Raw genomic sequence first — 20911 nt, forward strand, 5'->3', positions numbered from 1 at the left:
TGGTCGGGAGATTATTAATTAGATGGATTCCTAATGGGTGAAGGTTATTTAGTATTCTGGACTGAAGATGAACAAGTTGAGGGGAAAAGTTAAAGTCTCCACAGATAACATGCCTTGCCGAGTGCCGAAGCCCATGAATAAACCAATTAGTTATCTCATCTATAGTTTCAGCATCGGGTCCTGGGGGAGTGTATATAATTGCAATATCAATGCGAGCAGATTTGGGCAAACCTGCCTACACTGGAGATTTCCCCGACCGAAATGAACTCAATTCTGCTGAGAGGAGCACTCAACATCACACGGCCGCCCCAGATAAAAGTAAGGTGAAGCACAATTAAACTAGAAAAACAGATGAAATACCTTGGCATTATCCTAGATTCCAACCTGTCCTTTAAACAATACCTCTTATATAAATAAATAGTAGTTATATCTTTAAGTAATTCCCACATCTGTACATTGTGATCACTGTCACCCAGTGGTTCCTTTATCTGCAAATTCTTAATGCATGAATAATCATTATCATCCATAAACACAAACTCGGGGCCAATGGCACCTTGGAACGGAAGCACCAATGGTGGGATTCAGCCGGTTCGCACCGGTTCGGCAGAACCGATACCTAATTTTTTGTTGACTTCGGCGAACCGGTTGTTAAAATGGCACTTGTGATCAGGGTTCTCTCTAAGGTGGGCGCCTGGTATTCTATGTCATTTATTAATTCAGCAAGAAATTTTCGTTTAGTATCGATAAAATGAAGAAAATGTGTGTTCTGACTGATGTTTATCAATGGTATAAGCGTAGTTTTGTTAAGCGTAGCATGCTTTGTTTATAAAAGTTTATGATATGACCACACGTGGACAGAACCAGTAAAAATATTCAAATATATAGGCACATATCCGCTCCTGCTCTATAATATATTAAAATAAAACATTTTTAAAATTTTTTGCAGTAGCCCTTAAAAGGATGAAAAGGCAACAGAGTTCGACAGGTTTTTTCAATAAGAAACAAAAATCAGAATTTGTTGTATTAGAATTGGCCTTGGATTCAGTTACATGGCCAACAATTTTCGTCGAACTAGTTGAATTGGAAAAACAAGATGGAGAGACAATATGTTCTTCAGTTATGGAAAGTTTAAATAATGTTGGGCATACTAAGAACTAGCTAAAAAAAAAAAATTAATAGGATTTTGCTCCGATGGTGCCAGCGCTATGCTTTGGAAAAAATCTGGAGTGAGCACTAGGATTGCAAAAGTTTCCAAACATAATAAAAAGGCACTGTTTAAATCATCGTCTCCATCTTGTTTTAGATGATTCGACAAAGGATAAAGCAAGTAAATCATTTTAAAATATTTATTGATAAGATATATACTATTTTTCATCAATCCAATAAGAACCAAATTGAACTTTCCAAAATATCCGAACAACTTGGAATTGAAATTATAAAAATTGATAGAGTTTTGGGAGTTTAGGGCTGCCTGTAGTTTAAGGTCAACCCTAGCTGTGTGGCGCGCTTATCCAGCTCTACATCACTATATTTATTCAAATAAAAAGTACTTAGGTATGGCTGCCCGTCTTGAAAATATATATTTTATAACTGATTTGGCATTGATGATTGATATTTTAAACGAAATTTCTCTTCTTTCAAATGCACTGCAAGCAAGAAATATAGATATAATAAAGGCTGAAAAACTCGTGATAAGATCTATTAAAGCATTTCAAATGCTTGGAAAGGAAAAAGGTCCATATGAAAAAAGTTGATGAATTAATTACTTCAGAAACCTTCAAAAAATATAAATGTTTTGTAGAAAATCATCGATTTGTCGGGCTTCCTCGGGGAAGACTTTTAGAAAACATCGTAACGAATTTGAAAAAAAGACTAATGGATTGTAAAGTGTAAAGTGTGTTTAGGGTCTAACGGCACCAGGGGTTACCCCCATCTCCGTGTAGTCTACATTGTCGCGTGTTACAGAACACTGTAAAGGCCAGAGATTTAAAAGTGTATGGATATTGTTGGATGTAGTGTCGTGTACCGTTGTTCATCTGGCTATTTAGCCGCTGGACCCCTACTGAGGCCCAACGTTGCCCACACTTAGCCCCGTGGAGGCAAGCCAGGTACACCAGTATTTTTAAATAAGTACTCTGGCAGGTCCTGCCACCTAATTTCCTGGGATTTCAGTGGCTAGGACCAAAAAAAAAAAAAAAAAAAAATGGGGGGTGCGCTAGAGGTTGGGTCAGGCCAAGGAGTTTTAAGTTATACAGTGTGGAATTAAGAATTTTGGGTGTAGGGCTAGGATAATTTTGACATGGGATGAACGCTAGTTGGAAAGCTAGAGGGGGGAGGGGAGACTAAAGGCTGGGGGGTGAGAGACAGAAGTATAGGGTCGATAGAGTAGATGACCCCAAAATCAGTGAGGCAGGCCCATGCCACACCAGAAGGAAAGGGGGGGGGGTGGCGGGGAGGAGACAAGGGGACCTTCACCTCCTCCCCGCCAGGACAGGGGAGAAACAGGGCCGCGCAAGGGAGCACGGGTTCAGGATCGCCACGTGGCATTGGCAGCAATGCTGCGTGAAGTCATAGTTGGCAGAGTCCACTCCGAGAAGGTAAGATTCGAGTAGTGCAGTCCTGGGACAGACAGGTCCCGGCCAGGTGGTGAAGTCATTTCAGTAGTGAGCTGCATGAAGATGTATTTGGTAGAGTCAATCAGAGAGGATCAAATCCGAGTAGTGTCAATCCTGGGACAAAGAAGTCCCATCCAGATAGTAGAGTCATTTCAGTGGTGAGTCAACTTGGTGGGAGGCGAAGCCGGAGCGGCAGTCATGGTAGATGAAGGTGATGTTGAGACTACATTGTAAAGGCACAATTATTGTGCAGGTTGAAAGTCTTCACGGGGATTGCAGTGTGCTGAAGCAAGTAGTGGTCTTAACACATGGCTGTTTAGGCCGTTTCATTGTCTGGTTGGGTCTGATTCTGTGGTTGTGGTAGGGTTTTCCGCCTCGTGAAGAGGCCCTGAGCAAAGTTCGAAAATGCTGTATAGGTATGGTGGTCTTCCAGGAGATGTTGCTCCTGATCTCTCGGGATGAAATGAATTTGTGTGATGAGAGAAGATCTGAGGTCATCATATAGTAGGCAGTCATGCATCAAGTGGTCCCAGGTTTCCTGGGCACCACAGGTGCAAAGGGGGCTGTCGGAAAGTCCAAGAAGGTTCAGTTTGCTGCGAAAGGCACCATGCCCTGTTAGGAGGTACGTGGTTAGAAGGCCTGGGGAGAACCAGGATGGTGATTTGGGATATACTTTGCATATGTCTGGTATAAATTTGCGGGTGATGGCCCCTTTGGTGGATTCAGACCATCTGGCTTGCCAGGTCTGTTGTAAGTAGGTTAGGAGTCTGCTTTTTTCGCTGGAATAGGTGTTAGCAGGATCCGTGGTAAAATCAATAAAGGTGGTAGACTTTCCTCTGCTGAGTTTATACATCATCCCCACATGGGCCACCTCAAGGTCTAGGGGCAGTACACCGGCGAGGACTTGTAGGGCGTGCGTGCTGGAGGTGCAACATGCTCTGGTTATCGTAAGGAGAATTGGCCGTTGAATGATGTTCAGCTTTCTTCGTCCTACCACAGTGGAGGCTTTGGTGAACCATATGCCAGAACCGTAGGTGATAGCTGGTATGAATATGGCTTTATACAGTAAGGCTAGAGTGCGTTTTTTGAGCCCCCAATCTCGGCGGGTAACCCTGGCAACCAGTGCAATGTAATTTCTAATTTTCTTTTGTAGATAGTTGAGATGTGGGAGAAATGTTAGTTTGCTGTCGATGATAATGCCAAGGAGTTTCAGCTGAGTAACAAGCTTGATGGTTGTGCCATGTATCTTGATTTGAGGCGGCCTCTGCGGATCAAGATAGCCCTTCAGGAGAATGGATTGAGTTTTTGTGGATGAGATGGTCAGATGGTTTTTCCGGACCCACGCTTGAAGGGTGGTAAGAGCTCTGTTGGCAGATACTTCAAGCTGAGCCCTGGAGTCCCCTGCCAGGATGAGGGAGAGATCATCAGCATATGCCAAGGTCTGGACATCGCCTAAGTCAGTACTGAGAAGCTCGTCGAGTACAGAGTTCCAGAAAAGGGGGCCCAGGACAGAGCCCTGAGGGCAACCTCGGTGGACACGACGTTCCACGCTGGAGAAGGGAGCCTGAACCACAATGCTCCTGTCACTGAGATAGTTGGCAATGCAGTTGTAGAGATTTCCTGGGAGCTCAGCGCGTCTCAGACTAATGGATTGTGAACATACAGGCCGCCGTAGCCTATTCAGGCTACGGCGGCCTGTATGTTCACAATGTACTTATGCACGTGTACTTATGCACCCGCCGCCGTAGCCTATTCAGGCTACGGCGGCGGGTGCATAAGTACACGTGCCTTGAGTGACCGGGGTTCAAGCCCGTGACTGCTGAATACGGTGCTGTTTCTTGTAATCTGTCTATCTTGTGAACTCCTCTGACCGTTTGGTCGTCCCGGAGTATAAACAGAAAATTTATTTAAAAGCAAGTTGTAGCCAATTTCAAGATAGGAATAAATTACAATTTCTCAATTTTTTGTAGCCAGATTACTGGAATATTGAAGAAGTACTGGTTCCATGGAAAGCAGCTGAAGAACAATTGCTCGTATTTAATGAAATTTTTAATTACCAAATTGATATTAATGATTATTGAGATTTCGTGGAAAACGTTTTAAAAAATTTCCAGAATTATGCAATTCCTGAAAGTGTTCAAAGAGCTAAAAATATTGTCAGAACAATTGCTGTAAGTTCAGCAGAAGCGCAAAGGGGTTTTTCAAAGATGAACATAATATGTCCAGAGAAGAGAAGTCGCCTAACTGTTTCTAATATATCAAACACAATGACTATAAATCTAATCGGCCTACCTCTAAAGGAATGGGATCCTACTCCTACAGTGAAAAGATGGTTAAGGATAAATCACTCAGCAGATGATGCTCGGATAAAAGCGAAGAAAATTGCAAGTGAGGACACCAATCAAGAAGCAATATGGAAATATCTTAAATAACAGTTTTATTGTTTATTGTCAGGTATTATTTAATATTTTTTCATTAATATTTTAAAACTCTTTCTAATAAAACATAATCTAATTTTGTGGACTTCTTTTATTGTTCTTATTTAAGTATTAGCTGCATGAAATAATAAACTACCTTTCGGTATATAGTTTTTTTATACTTAGAACGGTCATTAGAGCAGCGAACCGGTTATTAAATTATTTGAATCCCACCACTGAGAAGCACATGGGGAAGGATTACCTCAGTACAGTAGCTTGCACCGGTTACAGTACCGCCTTCCAGTATCTGGAGTTGTGTACGTCCATCCAAGGTAACGCCTCCCAAGACGAGAACACCTCGACCAACATATCGATCCCTTTCAGTGATGTTTGCGGAGTGATACCATATGCCAACCTCTCGCCAGATTAGCTGACGTCCACCAGCTAATCTGGCGAGCACACCAGTATATGTATTCATAATCAACATAACAATAATAAATAAAATAAAAATAAAGAAATAAATAAATAAAATGAAAAAAAATAACAATAACTCTTTCTAAATTTCCAATTAAATCTTGGTTCAATATCAATAAACTTTCACATAATATGTACTATAAAAACAGAGCCGGTATATTAGCCCGTCGGCATTGAATAACACATCGTGCTATCCAGTGTCTTCGGCTGCCCTTCCTATACTGTGTGTCGAAATACTTCTACTATCGTTTAACAACATGGCTCTCCTTTTCAACACATGATTAACAAAAGTTGAGAAACTCGACTTATAAAAAAATCCGGAAAGGCATCCAAATCCAAATAAAAGGTGTCCCATTCAAGTGTGCTGCGCAGATCTTCATAATAGGGACAATAGAGCATGACATGAAGGCCAGTCTCCATCGCCTTACAGAAGCACAAGCCAGAAGAGATCAAACTAAACCGACTCAGCCTAGACATTAAGCCATGCCCGGTCAAAAACACTCAAATTGAACTGCAACTACGATCTTAATTTCCAATTCACGGTTGTTACGGAGGGAATAAAGGCGTAGGTTTCCCTGCCTTTGTCAGAGTCATTCCATCTAGTTTGTCAAATATTCATTAACTCATTATGTATCCTCCGTCTCTCGAACCAGAAGCAGCCACTCCTCAAGTGCCACCCCCAACCCCCGGGCATGACGGAATACCTAAAATCACCGTAGAGATGTCTCTTCTAAGACAGTACCTCAAGCCCGCGCGGAAAACCAATAAATCCACAGGCAGTTTTGCCAAATATTACATTCAGAGCGGCAGTAGAGATAGTACGGCAGGCCCTGGTGATATCTGGAAGAGCGAATCTTTGGGCAGACTTTAAATGCTTTCTAATTAAAACATTTATCACTTTATGATACCAAGCACCAGCAGAATATGTGGTAATGGGGACAAATACACACTCATATAGCATATTTAATGATCGTCCTTTGTTTCTCCATTTCACCCTTATTACTCTGCACAGCCTGGAATAAAGGAGTTAAATTTTTTGTTATAGATATATAACATGTTTCGTAAAAAACAAACTCTCTTCTAGGCATACACCAAGGTACCTGACGGTACACACATTCCTCAAAGAGATACCTCCACTACGAACAACGGGAGGCCTCGTCCTGCTTAGCCTTCCCTTCAGTAACATAGTAGCAGTTTTGTCATTAAAAATATTAAGCTTGTGCAAAGTACTCCAATCCAACAAATCCTGTAACAGGGCACTGGCTCTGTCTTCAATATCTCTCCAGGAGTTACCAGGAATCAGTAAAACTAAATCATCAGCATAGGCGATGGCATGTGAGTCCCCCATGTCACGCTCTAAAAATTCATCTAAAACCATATTACACATGAAGGGACCGAGGATCCACCCCTGTGGGCATCCCCGTTCGACCTGAAAAATCTCCTCCTCAAGAACAATTACACTACGGTCCGAAAAGTAATCCAGTAAGATGTTATATAGGTCCCCGGGATAGAGGGCAGTTCTCGCCCTACAGATGATACTACCGCACCACAGGGCATCAAACGCACCCCCCCTAAAGTCCGCGAATAAGCAGAGGACATATCGCCTTGATTCTTCCTGTACAATCGTAATAAGTTTATGGCATCTTCGGTCGAGAGGCACTTCTTAAAACCATATTGTTTACTTGAAGAAAGATGTAAATTTTCATATTTAAACTGATACCTGGAAATTATCAGCCTCTCGAAAATGTTTTCCAAGATTGTAAGAAAGCAATTGGGCGATATGACGTTGGCTCACTCAAGGACTTCTCTGGGTTCTTCAGGATCACTCTTAGGAACACGGTTTTCCACAATTTTGGAAAAACTTCTAGTAGACATGAATTGTAAAGATCTACCTGATCATGGAAAAGAGCGTCTTAACGGCCAAACTCCTCACTGGCCACATATCATCTTCAAACATTTGGAACGCCTGCTCTTGGAGGATCCCACAAAAAAAATAAACAATCCCAAATTATAAATAAATTTTTATTTGTTACCAAATAAAAATTACCTACCAAATATAAAATATAGGTGTACATTGGTAAGTGACAAATTCGCTTCACGGAAGAAAATGCCAATTATGATATTAGAGTCCCCCGTAAATGATTACATCTACCCATATATTTATTTTGTCTGCAAATTGCGTGTGTTCTCTGGTCGATTTGTCTGTTTGCTGGACGAAATCCTCCAAGTTTCTGGGGCGGGGGGGGGCCTTGCTATTTACGCCTGAGACCGAATAACTCAGACACAGAGTGAAAAAAGCCAACTAAAGTTCCTTGGGTCATCAACGGGATTCGAACCAGGACCTTTTCCACCCGGTGTGGGGAGGACGATGAGGATACCACTGTGCTACTTGTGCAGACTGGAGGATCCCACAGTTCAGTTCAGTTCAGTTTAGGTATAACTGTCTCTGGTGTTACCCAGACTGATGTCCACTCCACCTATATTCGTGTATCCAAATGGAACATCCAAAAAATTAGTACAAAGACCACTTATCTACCAGGGAGCAGGCACCACCAAGGCAGCCGCATCCCGGTGTCCGTCTCGGGCACGTGGATTTACTATACTGTCTGTGTAAATAACAAAAATCCCGCACCTACCAGCAGTAGTGCAAGTCTGATGGGTGCCAGCGTCTCTCGCTTCTAGGCTGCCCAAACCTAGGAGCTAGCAAAAAAAAAAAAAAAAAAAAAAAAATCGCCCCCCCAACAAAAAATTCCGCAGGGAACAATCCCACATCAGTAAATTCTACTGATGCCAACACTACTGATCTTAGGCTTGTTTGTGGGGGGGGGATCCCACAGCCAAAAAAAAATTATTATTTTAGGGTTGCCCGTAATTAAATACATTAACCCGTATTTGTGTCTGTAAATTGCGTATGTTCTATGGTTGATTTGCCTGTTTTGCTGGACGAAAAAACCCCAGTTACTAGGGAGAAAAACCTTGCTATCTACGCCTGAGGCCAACTAACTCAGCCACGGAGTGAAAAAAGCCCATTAAAGTTCCTCGCGTCATCGACGGGATTCGAACCCAGGCCTTTTCCACCCGGTGTGGGGGAGGACGGTGACGATACCACTGTGCCACCCGCGCAGACATACATCCCACAGTCAAGGTTAAGATCGTTACCTGCTTGCACTTGTTGCTCACCACAATAGGATCGCACTCACTGACAGGTTTCTCCCCAAGCAGATGCTCGCCGCCCTGAACTGTGTAGCTATTGACATTAATAGCATGATAAAGAATAAGAAAGACAGTTTGAACTTCATCAAGTCCTTCTCGCTCATGACATCTGACCTTCTAGAAGAGGATTAGGATGCTCCCGTTTCCTATCCCTACGATCCGTGAACAAAATCAAACTGATATTTAGCACTCTTCTATACTCATAATCCTTATTGTATTCATTATTTAGTTTTGTATTTGTATGCTGCACTTTGTATGCGGAACTTTATTTTGTATTTGCAGCATGCAAATACAAAAATAAATAATGAATACAATAAGGATTCACTGTCGCTGGTCGCCGTGATGGGATATTGTGTTGTGTACTTCACAATAAATATTTATTTATTTATCTACTTAAATCTCTCATGTCAAGGAAAGAGCATGTCAACATTCATAACAAGGGACAGAATTGCGTCTTTTCAACGTAAACTTAAATTTTGGAAGAGGTGTGTAGAAAAAAGGCAATATAAATACTTTCCAACTCTGCATGACTTTTTGATAGAAACAGAATCTAGCCTAGAAGAAACTATTTATGGTAGCACTGTCCGACATCTAAATGGTTTGCAACAGGCGTTTCAGAAATTCTTCCCATTCCCTCTTCTACCGATGACGCTACCTGGTCCGTAATCCATTTTGTGTTTCAGAGAAACCAGATGAATGTCTGTGCAAAATTACGACTGTTTGATAGATATTACATCTGATACTAGCTGAAACAGAAATTCAATGGGCTTCTTCTGGTTGAATTCTGGCGCAGTCTTCTTCAGGAATATCCACAAGTGTCTAAATATGCAATGCTCAAACTTCTTCCGTTTCCGACAACTTATCTGTGCGAAGCTGGATTTTCAAGGTATGCGGCAACAAAATCTAAATTTCGTTACAGACTGGTTATCGCATCCAACATGAGAATTAAGTTGTACACAATCGCCCCCAACTTTAAAGGACTTTGTGAGACAAAGAAACAACATCCACACTAGTAGCCTATGAAGTACGATTGAATGTATACTCCGTTTATTACTTAAATAGTGACAGTTTATTATTCAGTTATTTTTTGTGTCAGTCTAAAAAAGGTAGATTGTAAACATATAATAAATCAGTTCTGAGATATAAATTTTTAATTTTGAATACCTATCATCCGGACACTATATTTACGTGAGCAAGGATGTGAGGAACCGTGGTTATTTTTCGAAGCCAAAAGGGGTTCGTAAGCAAAAAACTTTCTTGCGAAACACTGCTTTGAGGTATAAACTATGATTGGATATAACGATCTCTTGGTATCGTACTTAATGTTTTATATATTTATTTTTTTAATTCGTCACGTATAGCGGAGGTAGTAAAATTGCTTTAAAATCTTAACAACATCCCACGGGATTTCACGTCTGGTAGCTTCAGTCTATCCTTAAATAAGAAATTACAGATATTCGTCTAGTGTATAAAGTTGCTGAAGAAGCAAAGAGAAAACAGTAATGCATTGACCAGATCTAGCAATCAGTATAGGTAATAACGCAAGACTGTATGTCATTTATTAAACTTTATATCAGATATTGGACACAACATGGGAACTTTAGTAATATCAAAAACCATCAGCATGCAATTAACTACTACAACACGAGGCTCACAAATTCTAACGGCGTAAACTTAATTTTTATACTGAAGCTTCTTCTCAATATTTAATCCTTTCCCAGCTCTGTGTGTTCATCATCACTAAGGACAAAGTATCTAGTCAATGTCATTGGCTTAAAAATCACGTATTCTTACTAAAGCCCCATCTAAAAAACAGGGAATAATTTTGCATAATAAAAGCCGTTGACTGTTGGTATCTCTGCTATAAAGGTTGTTAAAGTGTTCCATTCTGCGAAACGGACGACTGTATTATTAATAAAATAAGCATTTCGTTTTCCACACTGTTCAGCTTCTGTTACTCCCATGAGATAAACACTTTATGAAATTAATTTATCTAATGTGGGCAAATCAAGTTTGTTTTTCAAAATGCTACTTTCTGTTTAATCCTGTATAATTTGTCTACCAACCCCTGTATTTTTTTAATCTATTTGTTTAACGTTTTTAAATTTAAAAAAAAAAAAACATTTCCTTTAATACATAAAACGTACACAATACCAAGTATCGCCAACTACCATAACGCAAGGCTCTCCACAGCCCGCAGGAAAGAAGGGGTGGGGGAAATGAGAGTTCAGGATTTCGACGACTAGAATCGTATTGTTTTTACAGCATGGGTAGCCCGTTCTCAAATTTTGCTAGGCAGGGGAAAGCCAGAATTTGTGGTTTCGCTACCGAGTATCGACAGGGAGCGATTGCTGCAATTCAAAAAATTATGGAAAAAGTGTTTTGTACCCTATTTCCAAAATACAACAGCTAGTAACAAGCTCAGCAGCAGACATTCCGCTATAAAAAGATCAATCATACCTAATCTGGTGGACCCTTCAGTGGAATTCAGGATGCGCTCCACGTAAAGGCACAATATAATAATAATAATAAGATTCTTTATTAACATAAATTTTATACAATAGTGATTCCTTAGACAGAAAGCCAGAGGAATCTTACAATTTGTTGTTTATACAAGTGATTTTGTTTTATAAAAAAAAATAATAATAATAACTAAATGATAATTAATAGATCAAAGCAAAGATGATAATCAAAATGTAAAAATGAAGTAGTAATTACAGCTAAAAAGGACTACAAATTGAGCAGAACATGAAATGACATCGGCTAACTAAGATCGGCACTTACATAAATGTCCTTTACAAACAGCAAGATGCCATCGCGATATGCCTTGTCTATAGTCCACAGGTCGATGTCGATGTTGAGCGAGTTGAGAGTGTCCAGAGTCACATTTGGGAAGTGTCTCTTGAAATTCTGTAACCGTTGGAGCCTTGAGCACAAGGAGGGGGTTCAACGGAGATGTCTGCCTGGCAAACACCAACCAACCGTGTTCCAGATGTTGATGTGATCCTGCTTAGCTGAGCACAGATGAAGGAATGACTTTATTTTTAGCACATGTGCTCTGTGGACTATGGGAGTATATTGCAGGTTGCAGCAGAGAGTAGATTTAGATGTTGTGTAGCTCTGGTGCGACCACAAGTTGGCCCACTTCAGCACCCAGAATTCGAGGCCCCATAGTTTCCTGATGCCATATGACATCCAATAGCTTGATAACATCAGCCTATGAGAAAATGAACCTGGATACTAAATACCATAAAGAATCTAGATACCATAATGAAACTAAAACAACATTTCAGCAGCAATACAACGATATCAAATTTTTTACAATACAGAATAAAACTTTATTGCAGTGCAATAATATGACCCTTCAAAGCCAACGGCCAGGAGTTTTACATCGTAGAAAGTGAAAAACAAGAACCAATTAGGATAAAGGGCTCACATCGGAATCTCGAGTCTCTAGTGTAGATTTAGCAAGTACTGTATTATGTTTAAAGGTTTTGAGTTTAGTTTTGAGTAAGGATAAATTAAACACTCTATATTGCAAAATTTAGGAGAAGTAAAGATGAATAATTATAGTAAATTGAAGCTATAAATTGAAATAAAAATTATATAATTCAAATTACATAAAAATTTAAAAATTTAGAAAAACTAACAGCAGATAATGTCACTTTTAAATTGAACATCGTGATAGCGTAAATACAGTGCTCTACAATATTATGCTTGCGATGACTCCTTTTCGATACTTTTTAATACATATAATATAATTTGATCGAGACAGTCCAAACTAAATTTCCAGCCACAGCTTAAATACCTAAGAAGAAAGATACGTAAATATACTGTCCTTGTCGGCAGGGTCTCCAGAAGAAACTGGAGACCCAATGGGCACACTCTGTCCTTATTGTATAAAGCGGTATTTACCCCGGTTGTAACGTACGCAGCAGGCATCTGGTACCCGAAAGTCATCACTGTTACTGATAGAAGAATCCTGCACTGTAAAGTGTAAAGTGTAAAGTGTGTTTAGGGTGAAACAGCACGAGGGGTTTCCCCCATCTCCGCGTAGTTTACATTGTGGTGTGATACAGTTCACTGTAAAGGCCAGAGATTTAAAAGTATATGGATCTTGAGGTGTGTGATGTTGTGTACCGTTGTTCTTGTGGCCATTTAGCCGCCAGACCCCAGCTGAGACCCGACGTTGCCCACACTTCGCCCCGTGAAGGCAGACCAGGTACACTAGTATTACAGTTATTTACTCTGTCAGGCCCTGCCACCTAGTTTCCTGAGATTTCAGTGGTAAGGACCTTTAAAAAAAAAAAAAAAAAAAACGTTTGCGTGGGTTGATCGCTAGATTGAAAGACCGAAATGTGAGCGAAATTAATTTGGAGCTATTAAATTTTGACCTGTGGGATATACGCTGGCGAGCAGGTAGAGAGGGAGAGGAGACTGAAGACTGGGGGAAGAAAGACAGAAGAAATGTTCTGTGTGCAAAGGAACATCCTGCTCGCCACTACCTGCACCTGCACCTGCACCTGCTGCACTGTCAGTACCCATGCTCTGCAAATCCTGGCAGTAGCCGAGCCACTGGACTGCTCTTCCACTTCTCCAAAGCAAATTCCAAGGCCAACCTCGACTTCACAACAGACCCGACAAACGACAGACCTGCAGAAAAGAAGCGTCTCCTCACGCATTTGCAGCAGGCGTGGCAAGCGAGATGGCTACTTCCAACAAAGGTGAAATCACTAGATGACTAGAAAGTTCTTCCCTCACATCGACAGGGTGTACCCCAGGCTTCCTCCTGGTTTTCCCTTGGCCTATATACTACATACTTGTTAACTGGCCATCGATCATTAAAAGGCAAACTGACGGCCCTGGGAATCACCCATGATCCCACTTGCACTTGTGGTGAGACTGAGAGTTGTTCCCACCTCATGTACGACTGCCCCCTCGTATGAGGATCTCCGCTGCACCTTCACCACTTCCTTGACCTACATACCCAAAGATCAAGAAACACACCTACTTGATAGTAGGGAGGAATATACAGCTTTTACGCATTTCGCACAAGAGCTCTTCAGCCGAAGGGAATCCTTATCAACAGTTCTTGTACCGACACCACAATGGTCCCAAGGAAGACAACAGACGGTTTGAGAGAAGGATGGACTACCATGCAGACTAGACAATCATGAACTTGACCATCACACCACTAAATGGACAACTGTCCGGCGATTGGAGTTTGATAGCTACCAATGGATTGACTTAAACCCCTGGATTGGACACCACCCAGACTTGACAGAAAGTATAGAGTGTGTTTAGTGTCAAACAGCACCAGGGGTTTCCCCCATCTCCGCGTAGTATACTTTGTGGGTGTGAAACAAATATAAACACTGTCAAATTCCAGAAAAAAAATACTGTCAATTCCAGAGGTTTAAAGGTGTATGGATATAAGTTCGCGTCAGACGGCGCCTGGGATTTCTCCCATCTCCGCGTGTGTTCGCTGTATCGAGGACAGTACACTGTCAAGCCAGAGACTTGAAAGTGTGTGGGCCATGTTTGTGCAGTGTGATGTGTTGTGCCCATTGTTTGTCCAGCTTATTGGCCGCCGGGCCCCACTTTGCCCATACTTCGCCAAGTGGAGGCTAGCCGGGTGTTCAGAATCATGACAAGTTGCTCCGGCAGGTCCTGCCACCTAGTTTCCTGGGATTTCAGTAGCTAGGACCTAAAAAAAAAAAAAAAAATTAAAAAAAAAAAAAAATATATATATATATATATACAGGGTGTTTCAGTTAAACGTTTCAGAACTTCTAAGAGGGGTAGGGTACATCCTGACAACTCGAAATCATATAGCAATGTGGGGTCGGAAATGCTTTCCTGAAGCGGTGTTGTACACAGAAGCACCATAAAGAAAAGAGACCGTAAGTGAGAAATCGTTTTAATAATACATGAAAAGAAGCAAAAGGTACATGGATTAAAGTAAGTGTTCGAAGTTTCTTCCACGGGCTACAATGCACGCCTCACATCTCCGACGCATGGACATCCGAACATTCTGGAATACTCCAGGCGAATTTCGAATTTCTTCGGCAGCTACTGCGATTCTTGCAACCAGCTCCTCAGCATTGTCAACAGGGGTGTCATAAACTAGCGATTTCATATGACCCCAGAAATAAAAATCAAGACATGATAGGTCGGGTGACCGAGCAGGCCAACGCACGGGACCACCACGTCCGATCCACTGTTCACCAAATGTGACATCCAGGTAGTTACGAACATCTTCGCTATAATGGGCAGGGGCTCCATCGTGTTGGAACCACATTGTGTGTTGCGTCGATGCAGAAATCTGTTCATCTCTCAAAAGTTGTGGCAATACTTGCTGCAGAAAGATCAAGTAGATAGGTCCGGTTAGACGACACGGTAACAGGTAAGGTCCGATGAGGTGATCTCCCATTATACCGGCCCATTCATTGACCGAAAATCGAATCTGTGCTGCACGACGACTTCTGTGTACAATACCGCTTCAGGAAAGCATTTCCGACCCCACATTGCTATATGATTTCGAGTTGTCAGGATCTACCCTACCCCTCTTAGAAGTTCTGAAACGTTTAACTGAAACACCCTGTATATACGCGTTTGACGTTAATTCTTAATAAGATTGCTGTTAGCAAATCGCTGGTTAGCATTAGCATAATCAGATGGTACATCATTATTGCATTAGCATTAGCATTAGCATTAGTAGAGGCATTTGATGCAAGAAAACAAGCTTATGCAGCATCAGCCAAAAAAAAAAAAAAAAAAAAAATCCACTTCCACTTCACCCCTCTGTTCGTTCCAAATACCTGTCCAGCTGAGCCTTAAACTTATTTAGGCTATCAACCTCCACTACAAGGGATGGAAGTCTGTTCCACCAACCAACCACCCGCTGGCTAAAGGCAAATTTCCGCACGTCTATCCTACATCTGTCTTTCCTCAATTTGAATTTATGCCCTCTCAGGTGATTATTCTGAGCAAGAGGAAGAATCTCATCAGCATTGAGCATGCTCAAACCATTCAAGGCTTTATACACCTCTATCAGATCACCTCGCTGGTGCCTAGTCTCCAGACACTGTAATTTGCAAAACTTAAGCCTTTCTTCGTAAGAGCACCCTTTTGTTCCATTCACTAATCTTGTTGCCCTTCTCTGTACTCGTTCCAGCAACTCTACATCCTTCTTGGTTGGGGTTGAACGTTAGAGAGATGTGTTAAAAGGCCTAATAGGTCTGGCAGAATTTTGTTGTTATTAAATTTAGATGTGTGGGCTATACATTAGATGAAAGGTAAAAGTGGGAGGGAGGGAGGCTGAAGACAGGGGGTAGAAGTAGAAGTAAGGGGTCGATAGAGGAGATGACTCCTGCTAGGCAGTATGGCATGCCCATGCCCATGCCAGAGGGGAGTTTGGATGGCGGGTGGGGGAGACGAAGAAGAGTTATCTCTCCCTGCCAAGAATAAGGTATACAGGTAGAGTGGGGGAAGATACTGAAGACTGGGGGGATGAAAGGCAGAAGCATGGGGACGATAGAGAAGGCGACCCCAGGTGGTCAGTGAGGCAGGCCCATGCCTCACCAGGCGAAGAGATGGGTCGGCAGGGGAGTGTGTGTGTGTGTGTGTATACTGGTTCAGGGTGGTTCCCAGGCAAATGCCCATCTCCACCTAAATCATTTAAAACAGAAAATCTGTAAAGTGGACCTGATAAATAAAAAGATAGCTAAGAAATAAGAAGACAAAACATATTTTTGAAAAGAGAAGTAAAGTTAAAAAAAAAAAAAAAAAATTTTAAGTTCATAATCTAAGCTAAGTTAAGTGTATAAACAAGAAATTTTGAATAGGAAAGAATAAAAGTAAATATAAGAGAGATGTTTGTGAGTGTAGTATGTTGTTTATGTCAGATCGCTTTGCCATCAGAAAGCAGCTGAACTCTTCAACTGCAATCTGATGCCCATCCCTGGCACGTGGAGCCGGACCTGGTTCTATCTTTAAAAGCTGAAGCGCCAAAGCGCAATTAAACACTCAACAGAGAGAGTGCTGTCTCCTCTCCCTCCTGCCGGGGATAGGGAATTAAAGATGAATAGGGTTAGGGCACCCCATTCAGCTCGCCATATAGCATTTGGCAGCAGAGCTGCTAGTGGTCCTAGTCCGTTTCCAGGAGCGATCGGACCGAAGAGTAATCATTCATGGGGTGGTTCCCGTCCGTTCTGCAGTCTTTACTGTCAAAAGGTCCGGGTTTGCTTGTCGGCATTTGTGGAGTCGTTCTTGTGTCATTTCCCATCCATGTGGTTTGCGTCAATGTTGTTTATAGAGTCATTTCTCATTGATTCGACTTTAGGTCCACTTCAGGGTTTAGTGCCTTGATTATCGGAGGCCATTTGGTTCCAGGCGTCTTCCGCGGGACGATTTCCTTCGAGGTTTTTTCATTTCCTTATTGTGTCAGTGGTTGGTTGCGGTTCGCTGCGATAAGAGCTCTCCGTCTTGTGAACAGGGCCAGTGGATAGCTGGAGAAAGCCTGATATTCTTTCCTGGTGTCCAAGATGAGGTGTATGGATAGTGTAAAGTGTATTGATGTCTAACGGCACCAGGGGTTTCCCCCATCTCTGCGTTGCTTTCATTGTAGGTGTACCAGTTCACTGGGAAGGCCAGAGTTTTAAAAGTGTGTGGATTTTGTATATGTGTAGTGTTGTGTATCGTTGTCCATCTGGCCGTTTAGCCGCTGGACCCCTACTGAGGCCCAACGTTACCCACACTTGGCCTCGTGGAGGCAGACCATGTACACAGAATGAAATTTTACTCTGGCAGGCACTGCCACCTAGTTTCCTGAGATTTCAGTGACTAAGGCCTTAAAAAAAAAAAAAAAAAAAACTCGGTAGGGGTGAGCGCTGGAGTTAGAAAAGCCAATTGAGGTGTATGCGGTTTAATTTGGACCAAGTTAAGTTTTTGCAGTTTTTGTGGGGTTATACGCTGGCGTATTAGGCTGAGTAGGGGGGAGACTGAAGGCTGGGGGAAAAAGACAGAAGTATGGGGACGATAGAGAAGGCAACCCCAGGATTTTCAGTGAGGCAGGCCCAAGCCCCACCAGGAGAAGAATATGGATAAGGTGTAAGGTGTAAGGTATATTGATGTCATGCGGCACCAGGGGTTTCCCCCATCTCCGCGTTGCTTTCATTGTGGGTGTACCAGCTTGCTGGGAATGCCAGAGATTTAAAAGTGTGTGGGTATTGTACATGTGTAATGTCGTGTACCGTTGTTCATCTGGTCATTTAGCCGCTGGGCCCCTGTTGGAGCCCAACGTTGCCCCACCTTCGCCCCGTGGAGGCAGACCAGGAACCCAGTAGACTTAGTTACTCTGGCAGGTCCTGCCGCTTAGTTTCCTGAGATTTCGGCGGCTAGGACCTTTAAAAAAAAAAAAAAAAAAAAAATCATAATATGTATGTATATGCACATGTATATACTCATTTCACTTGTCTGCATACACCATATGTTGTATGCCTATACACACCGCTGGGGGGTTTGATATTACATAGATGGATAGGCCGAAACTGGGCGAAGATTATTTTGAGTGTTGTTAAATTTAGTGTGTGGGGCGTTCGCATTGTATATAGATAGAGTAGGAGGGGAGACAGAAGACTGGGGGGTAAAGATAGAAATATGGGAGCGATAGAGAAGATGCCCCCAGTTGGTCAGTGAGGCATGCCCATGCCTCACCAGAGAGGAAAAGGGGGGGGGGGGTTCGGCGAGGGGACACAAGGAGTCTCCGCCCCGCCGTGGTATGTTTGGAAAGGAATCGAGTCAGGTGCTCGATTCTGGTCCCCAACGAGTCTTGATGGCAGTGAAGCTGCATGGTTCAGGTCCATGTGGGCTTTTGCAGATTCAGGGTTCAGTCAGTCGCAGAGTTGTAGGCCATGTCCTTTTATTCTCATTGGAGGTATTGAATTTGTTGTGGGAATGGCTTGTCCCATTTAGTTTCCAGTTGTGTTGTTATTTGCTTGTTGGGCTAGTGTGGCTCGGCGTCTGTTAAACAGTTTCTGTGCAAATTCGGTGAATGCCATGTATGGTCCTTTATCGTCCAGAATGAATTGCTCCTGATCCTTGGGTGAATGTTGTAGTCTTGTCACCAGCTGGCAGCGGATGTCGTCGTATTGATGGCAGTCATACATTAGATGCGACCAAGTTTCTGGAATGCCACAAGTGCAGTTTTGATTTTCAATTATTCCCAGAGTTGTTAGTTTGGCGTTAAGGCACCATGTCCTGTGAGTAGGTACGTCAAACAGACCAGGTGCATACCAGGTTGGTAATTTAGGTTGGAATCTATGTATATTTGGAAAGAATTTATTTGTAATCCGACCTTTAATGGAGACATCCCATCGTGCCTGCCACGCCTGCAGCAAGTGGGTCTGGAGTCTTCTTTTTTCCGCAATGCGGTTATTTCCTGGATCTCCGTTGAAGTCAAGGTGTGTACAAGCATTGCCTTTAGCGAGCTCATGGAGGATGCCTCTTCTCACTACCTCTAGGTCTAAGGGGAGGGTTCCTGCGATGACTTGCAGAGCGTGTGAATATGAATATGGATATTGTAAATGTGTAGTGTCATATACAGTTGTTCCTCTGGTCATTTAGCCGATGGGCCCCTAACGGGACCCAACGTTGCCCCACTCCGCCACGTGGAGGCAGACCAGGTACACCATTATTATAGTTATTTACTCTGGCAGACCTGCCACCTAATTTCCTGAGATTTCAGTGGCAAGGACCTAAAAAAAAAACGTAGGGGAAAGCTGAAGTTGGGAAAGCCAAAAACTGGAGTTCGAGGGGTTAATGTTTAAATTTAGACGTGCGGGCATTCGCTTGCATATAGATAGAGTGGGGAGGTAGACTGAAGACTGGGGGGAAAAGACAGAAGTATGGGGACGTTGGGGAAGACGACCCCAATCAGTCAGTGAGGCAGGCCCATGCCACCAGAGGAAGAAGAGGATGGCGCTGGCAGCAGAGCTGCAGTTTGTCAAAGTCAGTGCAGAGTCCAGATCACGTAAGTGTTGTATCCAGTGAAGACATCACTGACTGATGTCTTCACTGGATACAACTACCTCCCCACACTTCCTGGCACAAAGGTCGCGTTCAGGTTGTACTATCAGTTTTGTTGCTAGGTTTAGTTTGGTCGTGGGTGGATGTATATCTCGGTTGCTACTGGAGTGACATTCGATGTCAGAATTATGTCTTAATTGAGCGAGAAGGTTTTTCGTCTCTCGAAGAGATCGTGAGCAAATATCTTGAAGGCATTGTAGTGACTTTCATCACTCAGGATGTGATGTTCCTGGTCTAGGGGAATTTTTGTTATTAGTTGGCGTCTGAGATCTTCATATAGTTTACATTTGTACATTAGGTGCTCTCAACTTTCAGGGAGTCCACAGTGACATAGTGGATTGTTAGTGATGACTAGGATGGAGAGTTTCTCCCTAATGGGTCCGTGTCCTGTTAGCAGGAAGGTAGCATGTAGACCTGGGAAAAACCAATGTGGCGACTTTGGGTGGTCCTTTCGACATTGGGTATGAATTTTCTGGTGATTTTTCCCTTGGTGAAATTGGTCCAGAGGTCCTGCCATATCCGCATTAGGTGAGCATCAAGTCGTCTTTTCTCCATCGTGAGGGTGTTTGTTGGGTTCGTGGTATAGGCAAGGCAGGTTATTGTTCTGCCTTTTGTGAGGTTATACATTAGGATTGTCCCAGCAATCTCAGGGTAAAGGGGGGAGGGCACAGTGCAGCACTTGTAGGGCGTGGGTGCTAACCGTGCAGTACCCCCCCTAGATATAGTGAGCAGTATGGAGCGCTGTATCGTGTCAAGTTTCTTTCTATTCGTCGCCGTTATTGCTTTGTGGTACCATATACTGAAGGCATAGCTGATGATTGGCATAAAGGCAGTATTGAGCAAGGACAATGTGCAGCGTTTAAGGCCCCAGTCTCTTCGGGTGATTCTATTGACCATGGCCATGTAATTTCTGATCTTCGTTTGGATGTATTTTAAGTAGGGAGTGAATGTCAGGTTCCTGTCCAGGACAATCCCCAGATGCTTCATTTGCTCTGTTAGGCGGATTGTTGTTCCCTGTATTTTTATTTGTGGGGGCCTCCTAATATTTAGGTTCCCTTTGAGCAGTAAGGAGCTAGTTTTTGTTGATGAAATGTGAAGGAAGTT

This window comes from Mastigoproctus giganteus, chromosome 1 (assembly GCF_048544385.1).
Source record: "Mastigoproctus giganteus isolate SK-2022 chromosome 1, ASM4854438v1, whole genome shotgun sequence".
Taxonomy (NCBI): Eukaryota; Metazoa; Arthropoda; class Arachnida; order Uropygi; family Thelyphonidae; genus Mastigoproctus; species Mastigoproctus giganteus.